This window comes from Sus scrofa, chromosome 8 (assembly GCF_054392235.1).
Source record: "Sus scrofa isolate SSC_HxYL_T2T_F1_AM1 chromosome 8, Sscrofa_HxYL_maternal_Yorkshire_Landrace_v2.0, whole genome shotgun sequence".
NCBI classification, from domain to species: domain Eukaryota; kingdom Metazoa; phylum Chordata; class Mammalia; order Artiodactyla; family Suidae; genus Sus; species Sus scrofa.
Window position 1 is genome coordinate 136122064 of NC_139390.1, and position 19773 is coordinate 136141836.

The 19773-nt window shown below is 39.1% G+C and overlaps 1 long non-coding RNA gene across 3 annotated transcripts in view; it reads right to left on the reverse strand.

Moving 5' to 3' along the window:
* The window catches only part of LOC146401074 (uncharacterized), a 129481-nt gene that overhangs the window by 74157 nt on the left and 35551 nt on the right, over nt 1–19773 (reverse strand). For all 3 annotated transcript variants that reach the window (XR_014813568.1, XR_014813567.1, XR_014813566.1), the window contains exon 2: nt 445–526. This is a non-coding gene — a long non-coding RNA (uncharacterized LOC146401074). The remainder of the gene's footprint in view (nt 1–444; nt 527–19773) is intronic.

Sequence of the window (19773 nt, forward strand, 5' to 3'; positions counted from 1 at the left end):
ATGTACTTACTTGCCCGAAGGAGGCCAGTGGCTGGCCCATTATCTTCGGCTCTACCCATTTTCCCGATTGAGAACAATACCAGAATTCAGCAGAGGACCCGACTCCTTTCTTCTTACCCAGCTCAGCAGGTAGGGGCCGTGACTTAGTCACCGCGGCCCTTTCGCCGGTGTGCATGGCAGGACTAGAGGCCAAGCAAAGATACCTTTAAGACGGTAAAGATGGCTGGATATTTAGAGAATGAAAGTCAAAATTGTGTACTGCAGAAAAGTGAGAGGGAGTTCAGGTATCTCATTTACAGAAACAGGCACAATGCCAAATTCATTTCTTCTGAAACTGAGGTTTGTGTTACATGGTCATTAAGTCTGAACGCACAGAAATGACACTGACAGCTAAATTATAGGCCGAAGTCACGGGTAAGTACTGATCTCATAGCCTTTACTCACCAGTCTATGTACGGAGCTATTTCGGTGTTTGATGTGTTAATCTGATCCTGCCGCTCTACCCAGGTGGAGCTCCCGATGAAGCCTGAGAAATCAATGAAAGAATTGTCCATGGACAGGATTCAGGCAGGCAGGAAAGCTGGGTGGGGCTCCGGGCCCCTGGAAAGACAGCAGGCTTGAATTGGGCCTTTGATATTACATCAATTAAGCCTGACCAGCATGACAGCCAACAACATTCTTGCCCTGAATTTGTGGACTGAGCTAAGTTTCTTCTAACCACAGAGTGAAGGAACACAAGGCGGCCTTTTCTTCAGTTACGGCAAATAGCTGGTTGATCAAGTTATACGTAAGATATATACACACAAGGTGAATAACACGGCTGGGCCATCTCTAAGTTTAGCAGTCATACTAAATGTATTACCCTTACTTCCGTTTTTAAATCTCCTTTCTGCATGCACTCTTAGCCAGAAAACCAGATTTAGCAATGCAAGCTAAATTCGAATTTCAGTGAGACAATGAATAATGCTCTGAAGGATACCCTCTGCAATAGTTGGGACATATATATTCATTTTTTGTATGAAATGCAAATTTATCTGGGCACCTTGCATTTATATGGCAGCTCTAATTCTTAGTAAACCATAAAAGATGGGAAAAGGTTGATGTTTATATGAGAATATTAATTATTGGATGGATAAATTGACACTGAAGTTTTCCATGCTATGGTTCATTACAGATCAGGCGAGATCAGTTCATTGTCTCTTATATAGACACATTTAATTCAGAATAACTGGAGAAGGCCAGTCTGAAATGGTGAAATCTTTTAAAGTAAATGATACAATTCAAGGAAAGGAATCTTACAGAATGTAGTCAATAGCCCGGCACTCAAAAATATTTATTGAAAGAATTACGTGAGATAAATTTTCCATTATCATACAGTTGGTATGGCTGTTAATTATTTCCAACTGAGGTTGATAGAGTAGTTTAGTCCCTTGAAGAAAACAGATAATTGTCATTTAAAGCCCCTTGAGGATTGGACAGCAACACAAAAAAGAAGAGATAATTAAAGATTATTAGACAAAGATTAAAGAAAAAAACTCTCTTCTTAAAATTATCACAAGATAATAATAGCTTGTACTTTATTGAATACTGCCTATTGATCATATGTCTGGGTTGCACATTTTGCTAAGCCCTTTATATACATCAGCTCATTTTGTCTTTTAATCCTCACAGTATCTCTATAAGGAAGATACTCTCACAGTCCCCATCTTACAGATAAGGACATCAGGGCTTAAGACTGATTAAGAAAAGTTACACAAAACCAGATCTGAGTGCTTAATCCAGATTTCACTAATACGGTAAAATTCCATGCTCCTAGCCATTAAGTAATATCAACCCCAACAAGTGAAAGACCAATCTGATTATATTTGAAAATAGGATATAGTTCAGAATAAAATAATAAGGTACCCAAGGTTGGCTGGAAGACTCAGAAATCAGAAGACATACAAGCACGGAAAATGTAAATAAAGAAGACAAATTAAGAACTTGTCAGTCTGTTTTCTGATCTAACTGAGGATTACTCTGACCATAAGGTGGCTAGAATCTTGTGGTAGGGAAGGGAAAGATGCTACTGTGTAGTTGATAAAAGCCCCCAAAGGGGATCAGATAAATCCTGCTAGTGGAGAATGACTGATAAGGACAGATGCGCTTTCCTAATACATACAAGTGATTCATTAGGCCACCATATGTTGGGAATATTAATTGAGACATAGGGTTGAATGTGATAGGAAAAGAACTGTTGTCATTCATTACCGCTGTGGAAACTGGCTTCCAATTTGGGTGGCTACCAAGGACTCATAGGGCATAGAGAGAGCCCATGTTAGGAAAGCATCCTTTTGTAAAAATAGAATACTTTATTATGATTGCTAACGGCTTAATCAGCTATACAGTGTCAGGAGGAAATAAAAATTTGAGTATTCAAAAGGATCACGACAAGAAAGGAAGAAACATCTACATGTAATAGTATACCTTCATAAAGTGCCTAATTGCTTCGAAACTAAAATTCTAGTGCTTTGCATGAGTTGTAGCTCCCAAGATTTAGGGAGTCACAAAGTAGCACTCTTCTCTTCCACTCTTGGGTTCAAAACCATCAGAGAAAAAGCACAAATATCAGAGATGGATATTAAAATATAAGCTCTATTATAATATATTTCTGCATGGAAAGCATGACTTATGAAGATTTATGGCCACAACAGGCTTCCTCTACTCCATCCTTAAATTACACAAATGTGTCCAGGCGGTAACAAACTGCTCTGGGCAATCAAAGTTCTGATCCTGAAGGTTTATTAACACAGAGGGGTTGAGAATTAATAACTTCCTATGGGCAAGTTGCATCCAAAAGTGAAAGAGCTTTGAAGGTATAGCATGGCATGTTCTAAGCTATTTTTCCAAACTCACTCAATAAACAAGACACTCCCCTTCCTTGGGGACAGTGAGTAAGGGGCTGGGAAGAGGCCACAAGTGTCTCTGGAACTTAAAAAAAAAAAATAGAGAGATTTTCCCAAAAGATAGACTTTTCTCTATCTTTTTCTAGTGAAGCCTCAGTTGCTGAAATTACCCAGCAGCTTCTAAGAGTCTCAAAGAAACCAGAAACTTTGGAATCACTAATTGAATTTTACAGTAAAAATAACTATGGCTGGAACACTTATTTAATACTTATCATACGACGGGTCCTGTTCTAAACTCCTTACATATATACATTAATTCATTTCTTCCAATTATCCTATGAGGGAGATTCAATTATGATCCACATTTTACAGTTGGGGAAACTAAGGCACATAGTGGTTAAAAATAATCCTCCATAATTTTGCTGGTGGTCCATCTACTGTAAGTCCCCTTGCCTTCCACCTGTGCTAGATCAGAGACACGGGAAATGTTAGCACACTTTTCTGTATTTTTTTCTTTAGGCAATAAGACTTCATTTGGTTCCCATCCTCAAATGTTCCATCCAGCATAGGACTGGATAAGGCTTAGGGCTTTTCTAAACCAAACAGCCTCCTTCCCTGGTCCTTGTACCCATCATTCCATAGATGCTCCAGTTGATAAAACTTTCCTCAACAGAGAGGCAGAAAGGCTGTCTTCTTTCTAATCTTTTCTGCATTCACCAATCTAATTTTGCTAGATTTCTTCTCCTCAGCCATCCGCTCAGATCATCTGCAAATTTCTCAGGTGAATGGTGACCCCCCAACAAACCATCAGGGAATATGAAGCAACTCTTTTCTATCTATTAGGCATGATGCCAATCCCACTGCATTTAAAATTTAAAACAGGTGCCCTACCTTTCCTTCCACTGAATTTGAGTCTCTAAATGTACACATTTTAAAAATCTAAATGTACTTGCTTCCTGAATTTGTTTTTTCTCTGTCTCACCTTGATTCGAACTTCTGTCTCTACTCTGTTAAGAAGTTTCTAATACCAATTTTGGTCCTTAGTTCTTCCTTCTTGGTGTGGTCCATGCCTATCCATAGACTGGTAATCCCGTCTTTCCCTCTAGACCAGTGTCTTTTAAAGGGCAGTCCTCAAACTGCCTTTAGGCATAGCCAGCTTTTAAAAATGTAGAATATAATTCAATGGAGTAATGTGTAACAGAATACAATTCTCGTAATAATTATATTTGGGGTGACTTTTTTTTTCCAGGTGTGTATATATGTATGTGCCTTAGAGACCTGAAGGTAAGTTCTGGGTGAGACATTTGCTAGCCCAAAAGGTCGTTCAGGCAGAGAAGCACAGCTATATGATAGGCAAATAGAAGGAGGTCCAGGGCAATATTCTTCTCCCCATTGGAAGGAAATAATATCAGGGAAAATCCATGTTCCAAGCTGGAGTAAGGGGATGGGGCAAAGCTACTCAGATCTAAAGATACTGAGTCACAGAGGAAGGAAAGTGAGTCCCAGTGACCTCGAACTTCATGTAAAATGATTTAGGTCATATGTTCGAAGCCTTGAATATAATAAGTAGGGCATTTTGAAAAAGTCTGAGAGAACTAACTTCCAAACCATTAGCAATTCAAGAAGGCTGGGTTTTTTAAAGGCTTGCTGATTACAGTGACTGTTCGTTTGAAATTAGTATGGAGTGACTCAGTATAGCTATGGCAACCCTCATCAACACTGGTGACCCTAGAAAAGAACTAAGAAAGTGGTAGCTCAAGACTGGTCACAAGAGGACATGGTTAAAAAAAAAAAAAAAAACAACTGGGTTACAGGTGAGGGAGTCCAGCAAGTTGGGAGGCAGCTAGTATTATACAAAGTCTGCTCAATTCCAGGGAGAAGGGCACTGGGAAAGCTGTCCGCCAGGGGCAGGCTATGTATCTGTCGACAATGAGAAGCAAGAGAGCATCCTAGGAGAGTAATCTGCAACATTCTTGAGATTGATAAATTTAATACATATTAATAAATAGGATGCCTGAGGCAAATCAGTCAAGCATAGGTTTAGGTATCCTTACTTAAAGTTCCTTCCTCAATTTCTGAGCTCTGGTTCTCCTTAAATAAATTGACTATCTAACACCAACTTAGCTGATGGAAGAGGATGGGAAGTTGAAAGTGAGTTGTAATTCTGAAACAAAGATTCCTCTTCCTTCACTTTATAGTAATTCTTGAATCTTCTTTCTGCTTCTGTTCTTTTACAATAGGCTTAATTGATTAATGTCTTTTGAATATATGCAAAAGTGGAATTGATCAAATCTTAAAAATCATCCTGAAATAAAAAAGATTAGCTTATTCATTATTATTGTTTCATCTTCCCAACACTTAGTGCCTTAAAATGATTAATTTTAACAAGCAGGGCTCAGTGGTGGCATTTTGACTCTGCTCTACTCAGCCTCAGCAGTAGTTGCTCCAAGACTGGGATCTGGAATCACGTGAGGATTTGTCTGGTCCCATGTCTTTCAGTCAGTGTTGGCTGTTGACTGGGACCTCAGCTGGGACTGGCTACCAGAACATCTACATGTGGCCTTTCCTTGTGGCCTGGGCTTCTAACAACATTCTGGTTGAATTCATAGGGCAAGCCCTCCAAAAGAGAGAGAACCGATGGACTCTGTATCACTTTTTATGACGGAGCCTCAGAAGCATCACTTATGCTGCATTTCATTCATGGGGCAGTCACGAAGGTCCACCCAAGTTCAAGAGCAAAGAGAAAAGAAATAGACATGCTAAGTTACTTATATACCACATTCTTTTCATCTAGGCAGGCACGAAGGTCTGCCAGGTTTCAAAGGGAAGAGAAGTAGACTTCTTGATGAGGGAGTGACAAAGGGCACAGCGCTGGCCCTGGGGATATTGCTTTGGCCATTTGGGGAAAATATAGTTCTCCACATTTAGCAAACTTATTTTCAAAAATTAAAAAAAAAGTATGAAAAGTAAGGTCCAATTTTATCTAGTTACAGAGAAAAGAACGTCCAAAATCTTTATCAAATGGAGCAGAGAGAAAGGCATTGTTGCCTTTCTTCCGCAAACCACAGATTTCCTGAGGTTTTGCGTCAAGGCGAATTTTATCCTAGCAGTCAAAGGCATGATTTGACTCTAGAATTCTTATGAGTGTGTCTTAGAGCAGAATCTGAGGATATAAGTAAAATGCTCTTCTGCTTGAAGCTTATTTTAGAAATAAGTAATGGATGAATCATTAAGTAGCTTATGGTTATGTTTTTATTGATTTATGACTCACCATGTACTCCCATCTTTCAGGAAAAAATAATGTCTTTTCATGTAGGTGATTTGCTTTATTAGACTTCATGGGGGAAAAGTGTTCTTTGCTGTATGTTTTACTCTGACAAGGTAATGGCTCTTGTCCTGCTCTTGAGATGTGACTAAGATGTTCACTTGGGAAGATGCATTAACTTTCAAGCTATATAAATTCCATTTATGAAATTAAGTCTACTTGGGATTACCTAAAAGAGTCAATGCTCTTTCTCAGCATATGGAATTTACTGCTAAGACTCACACCTCCCATACACAGGGTGTCACAAAAGGGAGATTATGGATCCACTCTGAGAAGTTGTGCTCAAGACCAGGAAAATGGGTCAGATGACCTCCAAAGTTCCTGAGCATTTTTGTCCATTGTCAGAAGTACAGGATGACTCCCTAAATCTCATGGCTTTGCACTTTTATTCACACCATTTCCTAGCTGCTGAGAGAATCCTACTTCCAGCTCAACCATTGTCATATCCATGAATCCACTGAAACCCTCTCCATGTTTCTTCAACATTTTAGTTACTCTAAGTCTATCCTAATGAACTCAGCATCAGATTTAACTACTTATTTCTTAATTCAGTGTAGTACTTTGTATATCATTTCTTTTTTAGCACTTAATACAATCTGTTAAATTAGTCTTTATTTTCCTTTCCCATTGGATACATTGATAATCATTATTCCTCTGATCCCCAAATTAATCCTGCCAGACAGAACTGGGCTTTCCAACACTGAATTCATGTTAGAATCCTTAAGGCACTTTTTGAAAATACCAACCCCTGAAAACTCATCCCAAACCAATTAAATCAGAATCTGAGGGGGAAATCCAGGCATCAGGATTTTTTTAAAAAGCTTTCCTGGGTAATCCAGTGGTCAATCAAGGTGGAGAATTACCAACATAGGGAATATCCAATGGTGTTTTCCCAAATAAGGTTTGTCTATTGAGTTGTAAGTCCCTATTAAAGATCCATGAATTACCTGCATTCTACAAAATGTAAGAAACCTGGTTGATGTGTTCAGTAAGTACTTTCCTTTTCCCTAAGCTATAGCAATGTAGGAACTTTGAATATGTTTCAAGCCATTCTACATGAAGGGTTTTTTCCTACAGTACAAAAGTTTGGGTAACAATTTAACCTGATATGGAAAAAGGAATTAAAGATTCTCTAGATGTTAAAATGGCCAATGTGTGGTTAATTATAAAATAGAATAATCTAGGCCATAGTTTTCAATTTGTTTTAAGGAGAAATGTTTAAGCCGAATTCCATGATTTGTATGGATCTGTATACAGTTGACCCTTGAACAACACAGTATTAAACTGTGCAGGTCCACTTATACAAGGATGCTTTTCAAAATTAAGTATAATACTGCAAGGTCCGGTTGAATCCATGGATATGGAGTGAACCACAGGGGCCAACTATAAATTATATGAAGATTAATTCCCCCCATGTTCAAGGGTAAACTCATACTTTATATAGCTCAAATATGCCATATACCTAACTTAACATATTGGTGAGTATTAACACATTAAGACATGTTGGTGGTTAAAATTACTTTTGTGGTACTTTTGCCATACATATGCATGTACACATGCATATATACACACAAGTGTCTTTCTTGGAAATCACACTTGCTTAGGTTTGTTCAGATAAAACATGCAAGAGACTTCATTACTAAAGCCTATGAGCACTACTCTCAGCTATATGCTGGCAAGATTTAGGAGTCCTAGCTTAGAGTTTGTAGTTCTCCTGACCAAAAAAAAAAAAAAAAAAAAAATCTGTTGTGCAATAACAATGCACAATGTATCACACTGCAATAATTTAAGGTCATAGATACTTTAATACATTTACGTTTTAGGTGCTCCTTTTTAGACTTTCAGGTTATAGGGAATTGCAAGCATCGTTAAATATCATTGGTGATATAGTTTTGCACAAACATACCAAATGTTGCATTTTCATGCTTCTAGATCATTTCAGTTAAGAAGTATCTGACATTTTTAAAGTGATCTTTTTTTTAACAATGATCACTCACCCTTTGACAACTACTTACTTTTGTGAATCCAGTATATACAACTAAAATTGTATTAAATAAATCGTATGTATGTAATAAAATGCAGCAATTCCCATCTGTTACTATAGATTTTATTAGCAAATTTGTCTTTAATACATGAAATAATACATTGATTTCAGTCATTGAGTTTATTATAAGTAAATATATAGTTGAACTTATATATTACATTTATTAACCAAATAAAAAACGCATATTTTATATGTATTTCAGATGTTTTCTTAGAGAGGTAAAAGATTTAAATGCTTTAAAAGTGAACAAAAAACCTTGAGAATTTACTGGAATTTAAAGACTGTAATGCTGGAGAGGTTGTGGAGGAAAATGTACCCTCCTCCACTGTTTGTGGGAGTGCAAATAGGTACAACCACTACGGAAAACAGTATGGAGGTACCTCAGAAAACTAAATATAGAGCTACTATATGATCCAGCAATTCCACTGCTGGGCATATATATATCCAGACAAAACTTTCACCGAAAAAGATGCATGCACCCCTATTGTTCATAGCAGCACTAATCACAATAGCCAAGACATGGAAACAACCTAAATGTCCATCAACAGATGAATGGATTAAGAAGATGTGGCACATATATACAATGGAATATTACTCAGCCATAAAAAAGACAAACTAATGCTATTCACAGCAACATGGATGGATCTAGGAACTCTCCTACTAAGTGATGTAAGCCAGAAAGAGAAAGACAAATACCATATGATATCACTTATTATGAAATATAAAATATTGAACAGATGATCCTACCTAAAAATAACTAACGAACAAACAGAAATAGATCATGGACAAGAAGAGCAGACTTGGAGTTTCCCCGGGGTGGCAGGGAGAAGGAGAGGAAGTAAGATGGATGGGCATTTGGGGTATTTTTTGGAATAGATGGGCAATGGGATCCTACTTTACAGCACAGGGAAATGTGTGTGTGATTGGGTCACTTTGCTGTACAATGGAACTTGACAAAACAGTGTAAATAAACTATACTTTAATAATAATAAAAAAAGAAAAAATAAATATTTTTTAAAAGACTGAAACAAAATCTTTCTCAAATTTCTCCTCTCCTTCTCATCCTCCTTACAAAAACTTTGCTTCTGTTCAACACTGACTCTCCCCTCATCTAATCCAATAATCTCTTACCTGCTCACATTGCCTCCAAGATAACCACCAGAATTCCTGCCTCCGACTGCCGTCTCAGTGATCTTTCTAAAATTTTGATGTTATCATGTCACTCCACTGAGTACAAACTTTGGTGTCTCTCCATGATGGAAAAGTCAAATCTGAATGTGGTTAGCATGGCATTCAAGACCCTTCAAGTTTCCTTTTCTGAATTTCCACCCCCAATAATTCATCACATGTCCCCTCAGCCTTCGCTTTATAGGGTTTCTCTGCCACATCTCCGTGCTTGACTCAAGGCACTCCTCTCCCCGGAATGTTATCCTTCTTCTTTCTTCCTCAAATCCACCTAGAGAACACAAATTTTGTCTTCAAGGCCCTACTTAAGTGCAGCTTCCTCTCTAAAGCTTTCCTTGAGCTCTTAAACCCTTTTATTTTTTTTAAAAAAAATTTATTATAGTTGATTTACAATGTTCCTTCAATTTCTGTTGTACAGCAAAGGGAGCCAGTCATACATATATGCACATTCTTTTTTAATATACTAGCTTCCATCATGTTCTAACCCAAGAGAATGACATAGTTCTCTGTGTTATACAGTAGGACCTCATTGCTTATCCATTCCAAATGGAACAATTTGCATCTACCAACCCCAGACTCCCCATCCATCCCACTCCCTCCCCCTCCCCTGGCAACCACAAGCCTGCTCTCATGTCTGTGATCTGTTTGTGTTAAACCCTTTTATTTATGTGATTCTGTTTCCCTTGCTAAAACTAGGCAATATCTAACCTAATTTAGTGTAGTAACTACAGCAAATTATGCACTGCTTAGTATACAGTACGTACTCAGTATAGGTTAAAGCAAGCTCCATTGTGATTCTCCAGTGGCTCTACTACTAGTCCTTGTGGGATATTTACAAATCAATTCTCAGTGTGAAGCAGATCTAAATTTCTGTAATGGTACTTCACTTGGTATAAGTACATTATTACTGGAGATTTCCTAGGGCTCTCAAAAAATTAAAGATACGGCACCCCAAATCAGAAATATTGCTTGCTACTTCAAACACACATGGTTGGCTCTTGTAATGAGAAATATGTATGGCAAGTGGATTATTCTAGGAAAAGTAGATTCTTCTAGGAAAAGTAGATTACCAGATTGAGACTCTAAGGGTTCATTTGGAATTTCAATAAAGTTCAATCAACTTCTATAGTGTGTTTCTGGGAACTGTGTTTTCTCAGAAAAGCTAAACCTCCTGCTTAGTAAGACAGAATTTTATCAGCTACATCTCAGGGAGGATGGGAAATGCCACTAACATGAATATCAGCACTGAAAATCATGTTTAAAATTGGAGCCAATTGAGATACTTTCCATCTTATTAGACTGCAAGTGTAATGTTTATTAGTTGCACATTGTGTAACCAGTACACCTGCAAACCTGAGATCTGTGTGCAGGAGAGATAGTGGGAGACATATCTGCTTGGCCAGCCATAGTCTCCTTGACATATTTCCTGAGGATGTCGACTCTTAGGGATCCGAGTTCACTTAGTGAACCCCTAAATAAGTAGGCAAGTTAGGAAAAATAATAATAATACATTAATGGTCTGCAGCCAAATCAACCCCAAATAATTCTCCTGTCTTTTCATGAGGCAGGAAGGGAAGGGGGATCCGGAGCAGAATTTAGCAGCCATTAGCCATTAGAAATAAATTTGCGCATCAAAATATCTCAAGTTTGGCTTGACTCTGAGGGCTGTTAGATTTAAATGCTTTTTTACTAAGGACCTGGGCAGTTCTAGTTCAGCATAGCGCACTACTCTATCAGGCTCCTAAAAGCATCACTGACAATTTTGGGAAATGAGGAAGACTGGGCTTACCAGAAGCTGCCCTCACATTTAGTAGGTAGAATGAGAGAAATACTGCAGAGAGTTCCTTAGAGGGATTGGCGGAGGAACCCTGTCCTCCTCCTCAAAAAAAAAAAGATGATGTTAGGAGGATGAGGCAGATGAGCTGCAGATCTTGGCTTTGGTTCCCAGGAGACTCCTTCTCTGCCCTTTGTTCGAGCAGCAGAACTCAGAGCACCCGAGGAATCCCTGCTGGGCCACGTGTCTATGTGGAAGGAACAGGATGCTAAGCACATGACTTAACCTCTCCTATCCTCTACTCCCTTATCTGAAAACAGCAGAATATTCACCATAGCTATGTTGAGATTAAATGGATTAATATTCATTAGATACATAGAACAGAACCTGGCAAAAGTAAGCCCTCAATTAATTGCAGCTTCTTGAAAACCTTCAGGAACATTAGTTCCAAAAAAAAAAAAAAAAACCAGTTCCAAATTAATATATAGCTAAAGAGGCCCACCAGCCTCTATGCTTATCTAGCCTTGTCTTTGGTATTTTACCATTGTCACTTTTATTGCACTTTTTACATTTTTAAAGGTGAAAGACAAAGTAACTATAAATAAGTTGTATAGATCACAAATCTGGAAATTAAATGCATTCCCCTTCTTGGAGAAGGTCAGCCAGTTGTGCTTAGAAGCATGAGAAAAGCATTTCTTCTTGAGAATACATTCCTCCTCCTCAACATTTTTTTTCTGAACACCAGACCTAGATAAACTGTTGAATTCTCTGAAGTACTGATTTGAAAGTCTCAGTTTGTAATTCTTCCAGGGGAACTCTTTGCTCATGTTCCTTCAACCTGCCACCCAAGCCCAGCTCTGTAGGATGGGCAGCAAGTATCTCTGACTTTGGGGATCCATGTCTTTAATTTCTCAGTAACACCAAAGGCAGCCAACACTAATGTCCCGTCCATTTGTCGCATTACACTGCAAAGCCATGACAGCTATAAAGTTGCCCAATGATGGAAACTGAAAAACTCTTGCAAAAGTTGGCAAGCAAGATAAGCTGCTCTCAGCAGTCATTTTGCAAAAGCTGAAAATATATCTATAAAATGAGATTATCTGTCTCATGCTTTAAAGGATGTAGTATATTCATTATTCCATTATTTAGAAGGATTCTCAAAGGCAAAATGAAGTCAATATGTGAGATTTCGTTAAATATTTTATTTAATAAATAAAATAAAACATTTTTGCTTTCCCAGGTATTGTGTTACGTGCTAGATATAGTGCAGGGAATAAGACAGACATGAATCCCAAGTTCAGAGAACTTAAGCATGTAGTTTTGTATTTAAGGGGGATTAGAATTATTCAGGAAGTGTGTTCAAAATGTAGGTTCTCAGGACTTGAATTCTGATTTAGGGGACCTGGAGAAGCCCTGAATGTTGCATTTTTCACAGGTGTCCGCATGATGCGGATCAGATCACCCAAGAACCAGGTACTGAGAACTGGAGCAGGAGAGGACCCAGGCAAACCTTGTTAAGAAAATAAAGGTTTGCGATGAAATTTTTAGAGTGGTTATTTATGATGAAGGGACACAGAAGGTGTGTCAGCCTTTCAGATCCTCTCACGAGCAGAGACAAAGCATATCCATAAGTGGAAAAAACAAGAGTCCATTTCACAGGGAAAGTTTGCAAAGACACAAGCTTTGTTATTCAGGCTCTTCCCGGCACCCCATCTTCCAGCTGTGACCAAGTCTCTCAGGACTCTCAGCGCGTGTTCAACCTCTTTCCCAAGTCTCTCTGATACTCATCCAGCTGTTCAGAGAACAAGCCAACTGAATCAACACGAGCTATATTTACCTCAAGTGAAAGACTATCAATCCTTGAGATAGCAGCAGGGAATTCTGACATCTGGTAGCACCAGATGATTAAGAAAGCCATTTGGCAAATCAGAATAGGTGAAGCTTAGGAAAGACAGCTGCTTTCTGGGATCAGGATTAAACCAAGCTGGTGAAAGGAAGCACTGTCTTGGGTAATAACAGAGCTGTCTGCCAATGTGCAAAACTTCTCATTTCCCCAGGGTATTATCCTCATAGATACCTATAGGCAGCAGTTTGTATTCTTGCATATTATTTTATATAAATAAACAGCAGGTAAAATTGGCTTCCCATTCATAGATTATCTTTCTTTGCCCGAAGATCTAAAAGGAGCATTTCTTAGCAATACTGAGAAACTTTGAACAGCTTTCATCAGTCAATTTTTTATTTTGTTTTGTTTTGGTTTGGTTTGGTTTTTGGTGAGAACTTTAATTTACTCATCCTTCTGGGGGAGGGGCCATAAACAAATAATGTGCCCAGTGAAGGTGCAACTTTTAGCAAGACAAGGAAGGCACACTTCTCAGTTTCTAAGTCAGCCTGCTCAATGATCCTGAATGATCCTTCCATGAAATAGAGAAATTCCATGCCATTCTCCTGTTTGAGTTAATATTGATGTCTCTGTTTGAAATGCTGATGATATTTTCTATACATGGGAGCTCAAGCAACACAGAACAGGGAAGAGGTCTGGAGTTAAAGATCAAGGGGAAAACAAACCTTGTGCAGCAAAAAGACAGAAGATTTGCATCACAGTAGCCCCTCATCAAGTTTCAGAGACCCAGCTGGTGGAGATGTGAGATTAAGGGGAGGAAATTCCCCCTGAGGTTGATGGGGAAAGGGAAAGGGAAAAGGGGTGGTTCAGTGTTTACTGACATGATGTTGGGGGCTGTGTCCTTAGGATTTGCCTACTCTTCATTCTGGCATTTATTCTTTCCTTTAGTAAGCATTTCCCGAAAATGCCCCAAATGTGTTCCGCTCAGTGCTTGGTGTGGGGACGTCAAAGGGAGCCAAGCCATAAACTCCTACACCCTGCCCTGCTTTTCCTGGCTCCCTCAAAACCAGCAGACTGTGCTAGATGGATGATTCACTACTTAGGACAATGAGGGAAGTATGACTGTGATGCCACAGCCTCCCTGAAATCTTCTGACTTGCTTAGGCATCTTACCTTTTGTCTCTGTGCTAATTAACAAGCATTCACTTCAGTGAGCTTCTCAAAAACACATCCATTTTTTTAAAAAAGCAGATTAGAGCCATTAAATAATTATGAAGCGATTTAGCATAGCTTCAAGTACTTTAACTAAGGATAGTTAATAACCTTACAGACAGTTTCAAACCAAGTTTTCCCATTACCCTGGCAGACTACGAGTTAGTTATTAGAGAAGAATATTAACTCTTCTAATGCCACTAATTGGCAATAATGTGGAATTAATACATTACAGAACATTCTCATGTGTCAATGATAATTTTGAAATGCATGCTGTGTAAAAGAGCTGATTTATTTTAAAGTTTGTCTTATCAGTGATGGTTCTCTACTAATTTAAAGAGTTCAAATATTCTTTTTTAGGTGTTGTTTACTTTCATTGCTGCCTTCCATTATAAACTCTCTGTAGAAATTATTTTCAAGGTTATCTCAATAGAAGAAATGGAGGGATCTGGAAAGGCATCTATATTCGATCTCCTTGTGTGTTATCTAAGCTTCCTACTGTCCCAATTCTCAGTTATTAGAAACAGCAATGACTATGTGCTAAATGCCAAAACATGCCAGGCATCATGCTAGCATGTTGCCAAGACTTATGTGCCAGGGTGGTGACTTCACAGGCCATTGTGGCATTGGCGTCAAGTCCACCTATGGGCAAAAATTTGATGATAAGAATGTCATCCCGAAGCATATGGGTCCTGGCATCTTGTCCATGGCAAATGCTGGTCCCAACACAAATGGTTCGCAGTTTTTCATCTGCACAGTCAAGACCAAGTGGTTGGATGGCAAACATGTGGTCTTTGCAAGGTGAAAGAGGCTGCGACTACTGTAGCATCCAGGAAGCGCTCTGGGAATGGCAAAACCAGCAAGGAGGGAGATCACCGCTGCTGACTCGGGTGGGCAACGCCTGCATAAAGCATTTCCTCATTAGCACCTGCATCAGTTCTGTCAAGTCAGGTCTTACTCCACTTTTGTAGTTAACCAAGGTTTAGAGGGGTGGAGTTTACAGAGCTACTGAGCAAAAGTGACAGATCCCAGCCAGGGGGGATAAAACTCCTACGTGTGTTCCCTCCACCCCACACCAACACACCAGCGCCTGGGTAAAGCTAGTTTTCAAGGACATGAGTAAATTTTGTAAACGCCCCAAAGTCAGTCAAGGAAAAAAACTTATAGTCTCTGTTTTTCATGTATGGAAATAGACATGGATATAATTAATGTGTTCATTTTAGTATTGAAATTCTTTGTATGGGATGGGGTTAAAATACAGCATCTTGGCACACTGAGTATTTTAAGCTGAAGGAGTTTGAGAACGTAGCAGAGGCAGGAAGGTCACCCTGACATTCCCCCTCAATCCACCCCCCCTTCTCTGAAACAATCAAAACCCCCATGTGATGGGTGCCCTCCCCACACCAGAGGAAAGCACTGTCCTTATCTCCAAAGATGAAGAATACCAGGAAGAGCCCACACAGGCTAATTTTCCCTCACTTTACCACACTTAGCTCGCATTCCTTAACCTCTCATATTCCTCCAAGACCTCCTACTTTTCATTAACCTTAGCACAAAAATACCCACATCTGTTTCCTGAGATCTTCCTTTCCTTATGAAGAGTCCCATGCCACATAAAACTTTTATTTATTTTTATGGCTGAACCCATGGCATATGAAGTTCCTGGGCCAGGGATCGACTCCAAGCCACAGCTATGAACCATGCCACAGCTACAGTAACACCAGATTCTTAACCCACTGCTCTGGGCCTGGGATCAAACTTGCACCTCTGCAGCGACCAGAGCTGCTTAACCCACTATGCCACAGTGGGAACTCCTGTCACATAAAACTTATAATAAATAAATGTATATGTTTTTCTCTTGTTCATCTGTCTTTGACAGTTTAATTCTCAGATGTAGCCAGAAACTCTAAGATGGTGGAGGAAAATTTTTCCCTCTCTTGCCTATTTTTAGTTATTCTTTGGCTATTTGGTGAATTCTCTCAAGAGATAAAATGTGCTTTAAGCTCATTTGATCTTAAAATATAAAACTTTTTCAGCTTAGAATTTTTTTCTTCCTGTTGTTTCATGAGTTATTGCTCTCCCTCTATCTGTTCCTTTTTTCTCCTTTTAAACATTTTATTATTTGCATATTAAAATACCTGGATCTAGCTACTTTATTTCTTATCTTTTAAATCATGATTCCCATTTCTTAGTACTTTTTGCTCCAGAGTGTGAAGTTGTATATCAGTTTGATCTTCCAGATTACTAATTCAACTGAGCAAGATCCATTCTCTTTTCAATTTCTCTGTTATTTTTTTAAATCACATATTCATTCAACAACTATTGGGCATCCATAGTGGTCCCAGCACTGGTCTAGGCTCTTGGGGCCTCTGGATGAATGAAGTGGAATGAATAACTATCTCTCCTATGCAAAACTCATAATCTAGTGGGGAAAGACAGACGTCAACAATAAACATAATGATTAAGTTAATTATGTTATATATTAAAAAGTGATAAATGCTATGGAAGAGAAGAAAAAATAAAGTAGGGGAAGGGAGACTAAGAATGCAGGGAGGTGGGTAAGCTATTATGCATGAAGGGGATAAACAAATAAGGACTTTCTATACGGCACAGAGAACAATATTCAATGTCTTATGATAAACCATAATGGAAAAGAATATTTTAAAAGTGCATCTCTCTCTCTCTCGATATAGAGACATATCTATATATATAACTGAATCAGTTGCTGTATAGCAGAAATTTACACAGCATTGTAAATCAACAATATTTCAATAAAATAATTTTTTTTTAAAAAATTGAGAAAGGTGGGTACAAATGGCTGTGTTGCTAGGCAGAGGAGGCCTCACTGAGAAAGGGATATTTGAGTGCAGGAGGTGAGGTAGTTAGCGGCACTAATATCTGTGGGGAGAGCTTTGTAGGCAGGGGGACCTATAAGGAAACAGACCTTCATCTTAAGATGGAAGAGTGTCTAGTTTAGGTACCAGTATTGCTGGAGCAGAGTGAGTGATAGGAGGAGTAACAGGAAATGAAGTCAGAAATAGTGGCAATAAGTGGAGCAGGTCATCAAAGACCTTGTGGTCCCCTCTGATGCCTTCTATTCTCAGTGAAACAGGAAGGCACAGCAGGACTTTGCGCAGATGAGTCATATGACATGACATGTTTAAGAGGCTCACTCCATCCACTCTGTTGAAAAAGGACTAAGGGTCAAGTATTGGAAAAGGTAGGCTCGTAGGGAGGGTAGTTCACTAATTCTGGTGAAAGATGATGATTTGGAAATCTGCAGATATCTGGGGGAAGAATAAGAATTCTGTTTTAAACACGCTAGGTCAAAATGTCTATTAAATATCTAAATGACGATGCCAGTTGGCAATTGAGTATTACACTGGTTTTCTATTACCATTGATAAAGGATAGAACCCACACAAATCCCTGGAGGATATAAGATAAAGAGAGGAATCAAGCACAACCCAAGGTTTTAGGCCTGGAAAATACTGTTGTCACTGAGATGTGGAAGTCTGCAGATATTTGGGGGAAGAATAAGAATTCCGTTTTAAACATGCTAGTTGAAAATGTCTATTAAATATCTAAATGGAGATGTCAAGCTGGGAGTTGAATATTACATTAGTTTTCTTTTGCTATTTTGTAACAAATTAGTAGTTTGAAACAACATATACTCATTCTCTTAAATTCTATAGGTCAGAAGTCCAACATGCATCTTATTGGGTTGACATTAGAGTATTGGCAGGGCTGAATTTTTTTTTAATTTTATGGCTATACCTGGAGCATATGGAAGTTTCTGGATTGGGACTGAATCTGAGCCACAGCTGTGATCTGAACCATGGCTGCAGGAATGCTGGCTCTTGTACCCCACTGCTCCAGGCCAGGGATCAAACACACACCCCATCAGTGACCCAGGCCACTGCAGTCAGATTCTTAATCCACTGTGCCATGGCGGGAACTCCAAGGGCTGCATTTCTTTCTGGAGGCTCTGGGCAAGAAATCAGCTTCTGAAAATTTGCTGTTGGTAGAATTCAGTTTCTTGCAGTTGTAGGAGTAAGATTCGTGTTTTCTTCCTGGCTATTATCTGAGGGTCGTTCCCAGCTCCTGGAGGCCATTATTCACAGTCCTTGATTTATCTGTTTCTCCCTCCATCTTCAAAGGTGACAAAGGTTGGTAGAGTCCTTCCCATCCTTGAAATCTTTCCTCCTTCTTTAACCCAGTTCCTCTGCGTTCCTCTTTAACCTCTAAGGACTCATGTGATTAGATTGAACCTACCTGGATAATCCAGGATACTCTCTCCATCTCAAGGTTCTTAATTACATCCACAAAGCTCCTTCTGTGTGTAAAGCAGTACACTCACAGGTTCTGAAGATTAAGGCGTGGACATCTTTGGGAGGTCATTACTCTGCCTACACAAACTATGCGCCTACCTAGATGGATAGACTAGGTAGACCTAGTCTGAACCTAGTCTGAACCTAGGGTTCAGGAGAGACGTTTAGGCTGAGGATGTAAATTTTGGAGCAGTGGGAATACAGATGTGTCCCATAGCAGGGTAAGTTTAGATAAAGAAGACAAAGGTATAAGCTCTGGGAGAAGAGACATCCATCAAGAGAGACTAAGCAAAAAAAGTTAATGCAGCAGAAGGATAAACAAGAGAGTGTGGTTTTCCGGAAGTCAAGTGAAGACATTGTTCCTTTGATTCCAGAATGTTCTTTTTGTTTTCTCTCAGTAATCTTACCTCCTTTAGAATTTTCCTTTCTTTAGCTTAATGTGCTTCTGTGGCTACTAATTAATTCTGCTTAAGTAGCAGTCCTCTATTCTGATGATTGAACTTGGTCTTCCCCCATTAAGTTGCTGGGCATCTTAAAAAATGTGTGCCATTCCTTTGCCTCTTTATATCAGGGCATATGGTTACATCAACACCTGTGAAGGCCAATCTAAAAATGGATTTGCAGACACTATAGTTAAAATAGAAGTTTCTTTTTCAGTGGAAGGATAAGTAAGCAAACTGAGGTCTCTCTTGAGGCATGGAGGTGATGTTCAAATTACTCTGGGTGCAAAGCAAGGGTGGGATGAGTTCTCATGGAATCTTTGAAGCAGGACAGTTTAACTTAACAATGCAGGTGCCCCTCTAAAGCTGCCAGCATCTTTGGGATCATCAGGCCTTCCTGAAGGAGATTAGAGTGATAACTCTATTCTGGGTTCAGAAGTGAATTGTCACCTTTTGCTGGAGACCCTCTCTGGAAGGCTAATCACCTTCGCCCCAGATTCTGCTAGAAAGGCAAGTCTTACCTAAAGTGCATGGACTCTTATTACCCCCTTCATGTTATAAACAATTTGTCCCAACACAGACTTTTTCTTTCCGGGATGCTAAGGAACTTATACTCAGCTTCAGTTCCACGACTGAACCAGTCTTACATCACCCAAGCAGAGAGTTGGGAAGGAAAAGAGATCACAGACAAGCCTGCAGGCTGCCATTCAGCTTGCAGCTTTAAAATAACACCAT